This window comes from Struthio camelus, chromosome 7 (assembly GCF_040807025.1).
Source record: "Struthio camelus isolate bStrCam1 chromosome 7, bStrCam1.hap1, whole genome shotgun sequence".
Classification (NCBI taxonomy): Eukaryota; Metazoa; Chordata; class Aves; order Struthioniformes; family Struthionidae; genus Struthio; species Struthio camelus.
In genome coordinates, this window is record NC_090948.1 from 15,500,454 (window position 1) to 15,514,286 (window position 13,833).

Below are 13,833 nucleotides of genomic sequence, written 5' to 3' on the forward strand. Positions count from 1 at the left end.
GAAGACGTTCATTTTTATCAGACCGTAATACTGCCCTCCTGAACACGCCATACGCCCCAACACTGTGTGTAAAGGACACTGCTTGACAATTTCACAAGCCCGACACACTGTGTCTTGTAATCGCAGATATTAGTGTGCTACTTAAGTAGAAGGAGAAAGCTGTTTGGGCCACTCTAGGGTCACCTTCAATGTTTGGTGAGAGATGCACGTGAGCTGGTTTAGTAACCAGCAAGATGCATTATCCATTTTGATATGCCCTGAAGAGACAGCTTGACATTTAGAAGATCCAGTTATGACAACACGATTGGGATAAAAGTGAAGTTGCGCTGTTCATATCTGCCAGGCTTGGAGCACAAGGCTAATCTCAGTAGCACCATAATTAGAGTACCAGGCAGAAGCAGGTTGTGAACAGTAGATGTGGGTGGTGTGTAATATCCCCTCAATTAAACTTCAATACTGTGGTTCTAGGGGGAAAAAAAAAAAAAGTGCAACTATATAGGCTGACCATAAGGTTGGAGCAATTGTACCTAAGCCTCTTCCATTTACCCCAGTACACACACTGTTATTTTCATATTGGCAACAGAAGCATCAGCTATCCACTGTCATTTGTCAGCTAACAGCCTTGGGTGCTGGAACTGCGACAACACAGACCTGTCAGGCGCTCAAAACTGTACGCACGAAAGATGCGACCTAAACGAGGGCAACTGTCTTTCCCAATCCTGGAGATGGCTCTGGAAATAAAGTGAAAAGGGAAAGACAAGCATACAGAAAGGCATAAATGCAGACCTCTGTTCTCCTGAAATAAGACAACATCCAGGAATAACCAAGTTCCGTCTGCCTTGATGGCAAAAGCTCCAAAGGGGCTCGTTTGCCTGCAAAAACAGCACAAGCTGTTGGGAGATCCCTGATGCGATGCTAGATCTGCCCGGAAACCACTGCTGGCCAGCCACCTGTTATCTGCGCATGAAGTCTGCCCGCTCGTTGCTAATTCCTGAAAAGTGAAGGGCCACTTACCCACTCCAACAGCACCAATGCAAGAAGAGGACAACTTTCCAATACAAGAAGCAGGTGCCCCTGGTTCATGTAACGTATAGCTTTGGCACTGCCTACAAAGAACATCATGAACGAACTGCAGAGGACAAACAGGAGCATAAGACAGGCAAGTCTGACACTTTATAATTTTCAAGTACCTGCAGCTACACCTACTGCTTATGGGATATGTGGTCCAAGCAAACCTTGCAGGCAGTCCCCTTCACATTTAGCATCACTCTATTGTTTAGGAGGGGGGTAAAGAAGGTCCTATTGTGTACAGTTCAACTACAAAGCAAGCAATGACACTGAAGTCACTCGTATTTAATCTATTTTTTAAGAATAACTCTAGCAAAAGTCATCATACATGCCAGAACGGACACGTGAGTCAGCGCTGCATCCAGTCTGTCCGATCAGTCAGTTTTCGCGTGCAATGAAGCACAAGAACTTGCAGAAGTTAGAGCCTGTCCTTGGGCAGCTCCCTCTTTTCTGCAGTCTTTTACTGCTTCTGTCAACTCTGTGGTTCAGATCTGCAACTCTTTTGTAGCTTACTAAAAAGTTTAGATAAGCAAATAGAGATGGTGCATTTCAACCTCACTGCTGTCGCCTGTGCGTTGTCTCTGAGGAACTGATTACCCACGGAGGAACAGACCAAGCACCTCAAAACAAGCAGTGTTGCAGAGTGCCCAAATGGCAACAGTTCATGCTTAATTCTAATTGCATCTTGAACAGCAATTGTAGGCCAAGAGGACAAGTGCAAGGATGCACCACATCCTGCACCTATAAGCCACGAGTGAGCCTTGAATTAAAGGACAGGGCATTGCAGAGGAAAGCACTGCCCACTCCATCACCTCCAGATGGAGCCTGTCCTCCTCTTTGCATTCATATTTGGGTGGCGTACCACCAATAGTAAAGCACTTCCCTTCACACTTCTGTAAAGCAAGCAACCCCTCCTCTGAAGGCACTTTCTGTATTAAGCTCTTGAAAGAAGGGTGCCCAGAAAGGGCAGGGAGCAGAAAAACGGTGGAAGTGGAAGGGATATCCAATGGGGAATCCTCTCCAACACCCCCCCCCGATGGGGAAAACAAAACCAGGCCACATCCAAGCTCCTCCAAACACTCCTACTAACTCTGCTGTTTAATTGATGGGAGAGTGCTGGCAATGAAAAGCCCAGACTCCTCTGAGACCAAAATAGTCTTTGCTAAGGGTGGCTTGAATTTTTGAGCCCACAGGAACATTGTTTCTCACTGCTTTTTCTCTAAAGAGGAGGAACAAATGGTAACTACAGGTCCAGCATGCTTTTCTTCACAGCAGCACAGTTATGGCCATGCCAATGCAGTTGCCAAAGACTATTTGCATGACTTATTTTGTATGACCACTGTTTCAATATCCAGACCTGCTTGGCAAGCCCAGAGGTCCTAAAAAGCTTTAAAGTCCTTAGTCACTGAGGAAGCAGGGGACTAAAGAGTAGAAGTTGCCCTGTTCAGAGATGATACTAACTGCTTCAGTGGGGACAGAGTCAGTTCTGTCCCACTAGCACTCCCAGGTTTGGGGCACTGATGTCAGGCTCCAGGTTTAGTCTGGCGTGGGGAATGAAGTCACTGGAAAGCCTCCTCTCTTTCTCAGAGCCTGCTAGGAGACGGAAAAGGAGGAGGGAGGGAAGATCAGCTGTTCAGCATTTGAAGAGACTGTCTCCAGGAGGGCTAGTGCGTCCGGGGTGGTACAGGGACACGAGGCTGGCTCCTTGCTTTCTGGCACTACAGCTCTTGTTTTCCTTATGCCCGTGTGTGTGCAAACAGGACCTTTGGTAATGGCTCAAGAGGAGACAATCGGCTCCAGACGGGGAAGAAGGCAGAGTCTGTAAACAGTAACAGGATCCCCCAAACGTGGAATTAAGACGGTAAGTGTCTGTTCTAGTTTTAGAGTCTTGTACCATGTGGGTACCAAAAATACAGCATCTGTGTGTCCCGTGGTCACATCATCACAGTAGACAGTCTTGTCCCAAAGCTGCCAATGCTAGTTTGCTTACCAGCACAACCTTGTTGGAGATCTTAGATGCCCTGCTCTTAGAAGTGCCATTTGTTTTCTCTCCAAATGACAGCGACTCGCTATTTTTAATACTCATCTCATGTCTGCTCGGCATTTCCCTTGGGCCTTACCCTTGTTTCACAGTGTTGGTGCCAGCTCTCACGAAGCAGTTTTTTAGTGCCAGAGGGGTTTATGCCAAGTCTGCCTGTCTTGGTGCCAAAATGGCAGCTGGCTTTATTGTTGAGATAGGAGTTGCCAAACCTAACGGTACTACTAGTAGGGCGACTAGCACTGATTTCAAGGTTATTTTCTTCCTTGCTCCTCTATTGCTTCTAGACTTCAGAGGGTAATATTGTTCCAAATGATCCTCTGGGGTCTTAGGAAGTGGATTTTTTCATTAGAGTCTAAGGCAACAGGCAATTACGCCAGCAGATGTAGTTTTAACTTATGAGGCCTTAACGATGAGGGTTCGTACTTGGAGCAATCATCTGGGATGCAGCCCTGCCACTGCTGGGCCCAACTATGACAGAAACAAGTCCACTGCAGATGAAGTTTGGCTTTATCTCTTTTTTACCTGCAAATGCTTTCAAAAAGGACCTACCCGAAAAACAGAGCCCACTAAAGATAAGGAGGGTCACGTGGGCATTTCATCTCCAGGATATACCTGGAGACGGAAGTCTGAAGCAGAAGAGGGTCAGGGATCAGCCAAATTCCATCACTGCAAGCAGGAAGACAAAACCAAGAAAGGTCATGGCCTTCCGCTCCTTTTGCACTCTCAGAAGTGACACATGCCACTCTGCAAAACACTACTCTTCAGATAAAATCTGACATCATACGCAAGAGGCACACATGCTGATAGTGGGAAACACCCACACAGATGTGAATATGGAGAAGAGCAGGTAATTTGAAGTGATGGTAACCCTGCAACTTAGAAAATATTTTAATGTTATCCTCTATTACTTTTCTTGTGAACACCACCACTACCACCCCCCCCACACTGGTCAGAAGGTCAGTAAGAGCAGCCAAGATCTTTCTTCAGCAATGATGTAGTTAATTAACCTAATGAGATATGCAATTAGTTAAAAAGACTGTCTCATCAGGCAGGATTTTGCTGTGATATCTGTTACTGCCGTAGCCTGGTCAGATCGTTCTTAAGTTCCTTGGTTTTTTAGAGCTTAAGTTTACATCTTGAACAAATTTAGAAAAGCCCCAATAAACCCAGGAGTCTTGTTTTCCTCAGCTGGTTTTACAGGAAAGAGGTTCTTTTATTGAGTTCTGAGAATTAAGTCTCTGTTTCCAGCAGAGCACCATTTCTATATAGCCTGTACCCTTCTGTGAAAGGATCAGTTTTTCTGAGAAATAATTTAGGAAAAAGAGACCTCAGCAGCTGTATCTCTCCCAGCACCCTGCAAGATATCCTAGTTTGATAATGTTGCACTGCAGAGTAATATCGCATAGGTTTTACTGAGGCAAAGGCAGAGCTCCTCAAACCGCCCTGTATACGTACAGCTTGGAGCACCTTCCTACCATCCTCCCTGGACTTTGCACTCGCAGCTGTGCCTTGGCACCATCCCCATTGATACATGGGTTCTGGGCTGCAAAGATGACTGGCTTTGTGATATACAGACCACAAATGACTGGTTCAACTGAGTCTCTTTTTCCTCCTAAGAAATCCGCACGGATTGGAATGTAGTACTCCAGAAGTTAAAAAAGCCTGTCAATTAATCTGATGGGCTAGGCAGTACCTAGAGTTTCACATGATTTCTGTTATCTAGCAGAAAACTAAACCGCTAGAGGAAGGCAGAGGCTCAGAGTTTGTGGTTAAGCCCTGGCACAAATAGTAAGTGAAGTCTTTCCACTCAGTATATTCTGAGTAGCAAAAACACAGGAAGAACAGTTCTCCTTTTCCAAAATGAGGAGCGCTAAAGATTCTTTACATCTACCTTCAAAGAACCAAAGCAAAGGATAAAAGGAAACCACAAGTTTAACTATTAACAAAGCTCAATACCACATGCATTTAAAAGAGCACAACAGTATTAAAGACTTCACTTTTAAATCGCTAGACAAAACACTAAGGGAGCGATCAGATCTTAACTTCCACTTCTAGAAACTTTTTAAAGTATGCATCTTCAGGAAAAAAAACCACTTCAGAAAGCCTCATCGTAAAGGCACTCTCATATTTTCAAACTTGAGTAAGTGTGATGTTTAGGAGCTCTCTGAACACTTGGAAGAGAGAAACATGAACTCATCTCTTTTTGAAACAGTAGACTATCAGCTAAAAATGAGGAAGAAAAACTGACACAGCACACATTTAAGTGCAGATTCAAGCTTGAATTTACTCATGTCTATGAAACAGCAAGAAATATCAAGATCTTAAAACCTAATCTCTCCTCTGTTCCAACGCTGGTTCTGCTTTGGCTCCCATCTTTATGGGGATGACAAGAGAAGCTCCCCCAAAGCTCCAACGCGCTTTGTTGCTCCGCCGACCATCGCAAAGCACTTTGGGGACTGCCTCAAACAAGAAAGGCAAACAAGGAAAACATGATCTGCATAAAGCAGAGAGCTCACAAATCTGGGTTTCCAGGTACAGGGCAAGAATTCAATGCCTCCGACTACCAGCTCCTCCACTCATCTGCACTTTCCCTTTCTGCAGCAATTTTCCCCAGATGTAAAATGGAGAGAGTGACATAAGGTCGTTTAAGATATTACAACAAGGAGACTCGGAATACAACTAAATATTATTCTCTACGCACCCAGCAGTATTGACACCGGTTACCTAAATATTTCCTGTGCAGTTCTGCTCATCTACAGGCAGCTCCTCAGATAACTAGCAGTTATGTAAGAAGTAACAGGCGGCTAAGAGGAAGCTATGTCCGAGTGTCATATTTCAGCATCAGCCCTGCTATTACGCACTTTGCGCTTTGCTCAAGCATTAAAAGCACTGGTGGCACCTCGAATCACAGCCAGTTTCTGAATTTCAGCAATGCACCCGCAGGCCAGGCAGTTTTGTCATTCCAAGGGCAGATGCCCTCAGCACCCTGCTCCCCCACCTTCATGGTATCTGTAGGGTTTTCCCTTAAGTATACAGGTAATGTATGCTCCGCTTGTGTGCGTAAGCATGCTTTATTTAATAGAGTTAAATGCCCAGTAATTAAAAACATTTCAGCTTTATCTCAGGAAGAAACACTGACCAGTATAACCTGCCTTTATGGGTATTATCTTATCCCAACTGCTATAATTTTCCATTAGTGCTTGTTATTCCGCTGGCAGATAAAGGGAACACTCCCACGGCCGTCGCGGTGCTGAAGGAGGACAGGGTGACCCACGCTGCCTTACTCGCTTCACACATTTCTCTGCAGCAAGGGGGAAAGGTTGGGGAAAAGAGAAGGCTTCGTGCTTGGATTTTCCTTGCTCAACGTCTGGCTTTCAGACATGCGTTTGCTCTAGATCAAAACACCAGTACCCCCTTACTTTTGCAACCATTGTTTTCTTTTACATTCTTTCATAGCATAAACCAAATAGTCCAGAGGCATCAGTGTAAGGCAAACAGGCATTGAGATCACACTTCTTCAGACCTAAAGTGAAAAACAAAACAACCAAACCGTACCAACACTTGACAGATATCCCTCCATTTTCCAGGAAGGTATTTGTAGCTAATTAGACTACAACGAAGCAGCAAATCTTTAAAAAGCGCTGTTACAAGCCAATTATCTTTTTCTTCAAAGGTGAACAACATAGGTATCTCCTCAGTGCTCAGAAAACTCGAAGACCTGTGGATGACTGCCGAATGAACAATCTCTAAGGCAAGGAAAGCTCTTCTATTTTTAGAAAGATCCACTCCTGACACATCATAGGCTCCTTAAACAACGTTCTTCCCCTGAAGCGGGTAACTTGGGGAATAGGAACCCTGAACATCTCCTTTAGAAAACCAAGCCCAGCCTTCCTTTCCTGAAAACAAAGGACAAAATTCCCCATCGATTTAATTACAAAGACCAGACTTGCAATTTGCAAAGTCATCAGGCCATTGAAAGAGACTTCTTCCAGGTAACAGTGCATCCAAAGGGGCATAAGGAACTTGGGGAGGAACCACAACTTCTGCGTGCAGGATTTAATTACAGCCTGGCTATTGAAGTGTACTTCTTTCAGCACTTGGTCCTTAACAGAGGCTTGAAAACGTCAGGACCGTTCAGAAATTAAAGATGCAGTTCCAGAGGCACCAGGCTGGAAAGGCTTCTCCTGAAGTCACCCAGTCAATCACATTGCTCCAAGAAGGACTCGCTGTACCTAAAGCATCAGCATTTGTCTAACCTGTTCTTAAAAAGCCTGCGCTCAGCAGTGATCTCACTGCCTCTGCAGGCAAGCTGTTCCTGTGCACCAAGTTCTTCACAAACGAGAAAGTTCTTTCCTGCTAACATTAATTCAGGACCTTATTGCAAGATAAGGCAGTAATTTTTGTTCTCCATTAAAAATGGGACAATTGATCACTGTCGTCTTCTTAACAACCTAGCTGACCTGGAAAACTTATTCCACTCCTCTATAAGCTGTTTTGAGAAGACAAAAGGAGGTCTTTTGCAAAGACTACAGCAATCAAGTCTCTTGATTTTACTGTTCTTTTCAGTCTACAAATCTAACACATCTTAAAATGTGGTATTCAGAACTGTGCACATCACTTACCAGTGTACAGTATCGCAAAGTATCTATGTTTGACACTTCTGTTACTATGTCCTAAAAGGGTTGGTTTTGCAACAGCTGCACTCAGCTGCTGATACATCCCAACTCTTAGGCCCCCCCCCGTCTGACTTTCTTCGTCTAATAGTACTCCACAGTTTTCCTTGCTAACATTGGCTCGAGGCTTCAGACTGTTTCTCCAAGTTCTCCTCCTGTCTTCAAAAATACATACGAGCCTCCAGCTGCACGTTAAGCGCACTCCCTTCGTCTCCCACGCTGTTAGCGCAGCGGCAGAGCAGACCCCTCCAAGATCCCGCAGTAACCACCACCGACTTTTCTGAGCACATATTCCCATCAGTTAATGAACCTGCTGTACTACCATTACAACCAGAACACGGATCCCTACCCAACATCCCATAAGCAATGGGCTCCCTCACTCAGGCCAAGCTGTGTGACATCCACTGAATTAGCCACATTAGATCTTTTCATGAGGTTGTTCGTGATAAAGCCACAGCCGTTGTTTCTTATTGTCTCATAGATGCTTATGAACTGGAACAAGTACAGTTTTGTTCCAGTGCTTTACTGGCAACTGAGGTTGGGCTGAGTATAATACAGGGATCCTTTGTTTTTTCTTTTTTTTTTTTTCCCCTCCTCCTTCTTTCAAAAAGAGGTTATACAGTGACCTGTTCTCTGCAAGCCTCAAAGAAAACTACTAAATTCAGAAACTGCTATGTCTACATCTCTAAGTACTCTAGGGTAAATGTCAACAGGCCCTAATGACTTTACCATTTTTTGACCTTTTTTTTTTTCTCCTTATTCTCTTCCTTTACTTTGACACCTTTATATTCAGTATTCATTTTAATCAGTGTCAGATTACAACTAGGAGTTTGTGTGTTTTCAGTTTTGGTTTTTTTTTTTGTTCCCCTGAGGCACAGAAGAAAAAGCAGACCCCAGATCTTTTCAGTCTCTATACTAGTTACTGAGTTACCCCTTTTTTCACTTCCCTCGTTTAATTACAGATTAATACTATCCTTTTTTTTTTTAAAAAAACTTCTAATGCCATATTTGCAGAACCTTTTCTTATGCCTTTGAGTGTTCCTTGCTAGCTACAATACAATGATTACACCAAAGGTGGACTAGACAAACAGTAAAGCCTTTACTGTCCTTTCAGTTTTGGTAGACTGAATTTAATAAGTGCTTCTAAACCTCAGCAAATAATAATACAAAAAATTACAAGATCCCTTTAAAATGCAGATCTGGTATGAGAAAGAAAAATGGCAGCCTGCTTAAAATGTATATACCATTTGTGGAAGGAATTCAGCATAAACTGACAGCATGACTTTATCTTTTAAGGTACCAGCACACACTGGACTCTTTGTTGAAGTCTGAGCTCCTGCTGAGTTGAAATTACTGGAGAGGTGAAGCTCAAAATATCCCCCAATCTCTTGGGAAATTCAAAGGACAGTTTCACTGAAAAAAAGCTAAAGCAATTTCTTGTAAACGCAGAAACTCATCAGGGGAATGGAACTGGTGTCTGCCAAAGCGGGGCAGCAGAACTAGTGGTGTTCAGTTTGTGCACCGTACCCCAAAAGACGCTCTGAGAAACGCTTTGGGGATTCGGTCAGGAACCCAGGACAATAACGAGGTGAATCCAAGAGCCTTCCTGTTATCGAGCACCTTGGAGCACGCTGAGTTCTCCAACATACAGCCACTACATAGCTCACGCGTACTCACCAAAAGAAAAAAGTCTCTGGGCTTTAAAAGCCACGCTGATGCTTTATCGCGGTATAGCACCGAACAGCTGAGCCTCTGCACAGCTCTCCCGCGAAGGCAAGGGGGAGGAAGCACAGCCCTGCTGCTTCCGCATTCACGTAAAGCACGGCTGTCAGATTGCCTACCACTGGCTTCAGCACTACCGGATCTCCAAAAACGCCGGGAACGCAGGGAAAGCGCTCCTTCCCAAACCCCCCGGGAGTGGAAGGAGGCACCAGTGGCTCCTCTAGTCTATAAACTGCAACTCGCCTGCACGTCTCTCTGCTGGTTACAGCAGCTCTCACCAGGTTTTCTTTCAGGTCCTCCACTTTTTCTCTCTCATCTAGATGAGTGGCGAGAAATCTGGACGTACGCAGACACCAAGGCTGTCACTTGTGAGTTTTATTGTCAGGTATGAGAAACGCCACCTAAGTCAGTGATTCAACAGTGAGCCAAGATCTTGCTGAAACCCGATGACTGCCAGACCCACCCTGCCAGGTCTATAAATTCCCAGGATTTTGCAGAGTAACGGTGCAATCTGAAATGAAATTTGCTTCTGAAGGACAGGTTGGTGGCCTAAAGGTTTTGATTTATTTCAGAGTGCTGCCTTAGACTGGCTGATGCACAAGCAAGGCACACAGGTACCCTGCTGTTGAGAGGCCACTACAAACACCAAGAATTCAGTAAAAGCAGGAAATGCTAATGCCAGCCCAAAAGACAAGTTATGACAAGTACAACGCAGTCCCCTCAGATCCAGTTTTACCTGGATTATGCCTAGCACAAACCAGTACTTTTGCACAAGAGAAAGCTTCATTCTTGGCAAGAAATTACATGGTAGGGGAGATCTCTCAAACCCCGTCATCTTCAAGAAGGGTGAAGATTTTTTTTTGGGGGGGGGGGAGGGTAGGGGGTGTTTCTTAATGAGAAATAGAAATAAAAGGACTCCTTTTTCTATTTGAAAGTACAGATTCAGACATTCTATCAAGAATTTAACACTCTTGCCATGTTTTTTCCCAACACAGTGCAGGACCCAAAAGCATTCTTGAACACTAAGGTTCATGTAATTTACCAAATCTGAGTCAGAAAGATTGTCCAAAATAGTGATCTGCATCTCAGAAGAGTGGTCAACAGCCAGCAAAAATATGAAAATCTTGACATCTAGAAGGAAGGACGCTACCCAATATATTCCCCGACGCATACGCATTTTGAAAATTGCATCAAAATTCATTTTGTAATAATTTCTTCATGAGACAGTTGAGGTTTAGTGATCTAGAAAATTGTCCTCGAGAACTGAATATTCACTGCTGCATATTCTCATATCTTTCCAGGGAATCTTGATGTTCAGGAGAATATTAACATGAAGTACGTACAATATTCTGTGGCATGTTTATAAGCCAATGGCTCCAAGCGTAACCTCAAATGCCATTCTACCAACAGTTTGCCACATTCAGCAAATCTAGCAGAAGAACACTAGAGCCTTCCAGGTGGACCACTGCTATCAGTCTTCCTTTAGTTCTGTTCAAGCAATTTCATGTAACACACTTCAGCTATACAGATAGCAGCAGAACGTGGCTCAGAATCCATGGACTCATATTTGGAAATGTCCACAGGCACAACCAAAGCTGAAAATCCAGCCTCAGTTCTTACTTAAGCATTACTTAACACTTAGAACTAGTTTTCTTTTGGAAAAGAGATTTTAAAAGAAATACTTTTATCCCTCATTAGAGGACAAATGTGAAAAGCATACGGTTCCCACTGGGTACATTTATCTTAAATCAAGTTAACTTTCTGGAAGCTCACTACTGTATATACTAAGTGAAAACAAAACATCTCTTATGACTTCACAACTAGAATTTTAAAAAAGCAAGAAACTGCAGGATTTAAGGTTTTTATAGCAATGTTAGTTTAGCCAGGTTATACATCCTGAAAGCTACAAAAAAAATTTAAGAAGGAAAGAACATTACAATCTGTGAAGTTCATACTTGTGTTAAAAATACTCATGGAAAAATCTAGCTGTTTGCTTTCCAGAAGCCGCTATTTAGTCTTTTTTACTTTTTCAAATTAGAAGAAGCCTTTGCAGAATTATAAATAAAACACAAAGCTCCATGTGACTTTCCCATATGTAATTTTTTAACAGCCAAGTGATTTCCTCTATCCCGTCCCAACTGTTTGCACACAAAAAGAGTGTTTGCCAAGTTTCTACTAGAGAATATTTTAAGCCAAATTTATAAAACCAAGAAAATAAGGATTTTGTTAATACCCTTTGATCAGAGATACCCCTCATAAGAAAAGTTAAACTGTGGAGGGAACCAAGACCAGGAAAAAACTGGGGGGAGAGGGGGAAGCAAAAAAAGGTTTGGCCTTCAACTTCTGAGGGATGTCAGTGTGCCAGTACAGAAGATGTGGGGAACAATAAGAATGCCCAAATTAGCTTGTCTGAGGTTTTAAGAGCAGTATATTTAGCCTTCCTGCTTCTGCATGTGTTCCAAGACAGCAAATATTCTTCACTCATTGAGCTAACAAGCAGGCCTCACCCAAAAAGTGAGAAGAGAAAGGTTAAGAGAGCATCTCACTCCTATTCCTCCAGGTCCAACTGGCAGATGTGGTGTACAGGAGGATTGCCTGGTCTGCTGCCATCCCTGCTGCCTTTGTTACCACTACAGCAACAGCTCCCGAGAAAGCCCAGTATCTGAATGGCTCCTACTCTACGTGTCTCACCCAGAAAACTTGGGGAAGTGACCTAAAACCAGGCCTCCACCTTTCGGAAGCTGGGACATCCTGCTCGTCTACAGGAACAACTTGGAAGGGAAATCTGAGCAACCCTTCCTGGCCAGAGGCAGCGGCAGGCAATGCACGCATACCTGGACAAGAGAAGGATGCCTGTGCCGGAGGAAGAGTCAGAGGATGAAGTACAAACTGGCTTTCACCTGAACACGTAGGGCAGCCCCGCAAGGGAGAAAAGAATGTCACCTGCCGTCACGTAACATTAAGATTACCACGTTAGACTGCATACCCTAACGTAGAAATCAGAGACACGTTCTTCCCAGGACACCAAAAAGATATCTTTTCCACTCTGAACTGCAGCACGGCATTCATTCCCACTGACCTCGCTTTTCCCCTTGGATGAAGAACACACCCGCTCTACTATCTTGATCAATGCAATCTCAAAAGGTCCTTCATTGCACAGAACAGCTCAGTAAAGCAAGTCTGGCAGCCTGACAGAAACCCACACTGGGACACCTTGAAATGCACGCGTTCTGCTTGACTGACACCAAATCTTACTAATATCTAAATACTTCTTTGACTCCAGGGGTGGGAAAGAGCAGCCACGGACTGGTGACAACTTGCAGCTTCACTTCACGTGGCCAACAGACTGTGTCATGAACATGTAACACTAACACTTCTATTAACACGTGGCATGCACATCAAGGGGTTTGAAAAGCCTCCTCAACCCTAACCAGAGAAGGTGCTCTCTGGTCCTACTCAAAGCCAGAAAGGTGAAGGGGAAGAGGTTCTGTCTTTATTAACTGCTGTCTAGTTCAGCCATGCTTGATGCCTGCACATCTCCAAGATTTATGGTTACTTCCTGTTGACAGTTAACGTTCTTCTGCAATCTATTTCACCTATTTTCAAAAGACGGATAACTTTTTTTTTTGGTAAGCCAAATTCTGGTCTTTATATAAGCACAGGATCAGGACTCAGAATGACTTGTGGTCCATTCTCAAATTGCACTGGACTTCATGTTTGGCAAAGTCACTGTTTCCTGTTCTTTGATTTTCTATCAGCTGAGTAAGAACTGAAGTTACCATATCAGAGGCAGAGTCATTAACTCTTGTAGATAACTTCCATTATTTTACACTACGCAAAAGACTTTACATGTTTTTAATGCTAGTTCAGTATAATGTTTGTATAAGTATTAAAACTAACAGAATTCAGATCTAAGTTAAGTAAGATATCACAGGTTTCGGGACTGGACACCTCAAGATATTCTGATTTCCCCATAATGAGGGAAAATTAATACAGATCAAATCACCTTTTTTGTGCAAACTAACTGATGACAATGATGTTTTTAGGGCAAATCTCCAGCCTCCAGGGAACTATCAGAGAAAATGTGGCAACTCACCCCTGCCCTGGACCAAAGATCGAACACATCAAGATTACTACGTTCTTTTTCACTCCTGCAGGACAGCAAAAAGACTGAAAGCATACCTCAAGCTAAACATGGAGGATTTCATTGTTAACTGCAGTAAGTTAACACCAGATTTCAATTTTCCCTTCCAACTTCTCAATCTTGCCAGGACTCAGTTTTTAAAAAAAAATAAGGTTTCTTTTGCATTTCAGTAATTCTCCCCTTTC

At 43.5% G+C, this 13,833-nt stretch overlaps 1 protein-coding gene across 10 annotated transcripts in view; it reads right to left on the bottom strand.

Annotated features, from left to right (window-relative positions):
• WBP1L (WW domain binding protein 1 like) overlaps positions 1–13,833 on the bottom strand; it is a 61,380-nt gene that overhangs the window by 28,418 nt on the left and 19,129 nt on the right. The window lies entirely within an intron of this gene.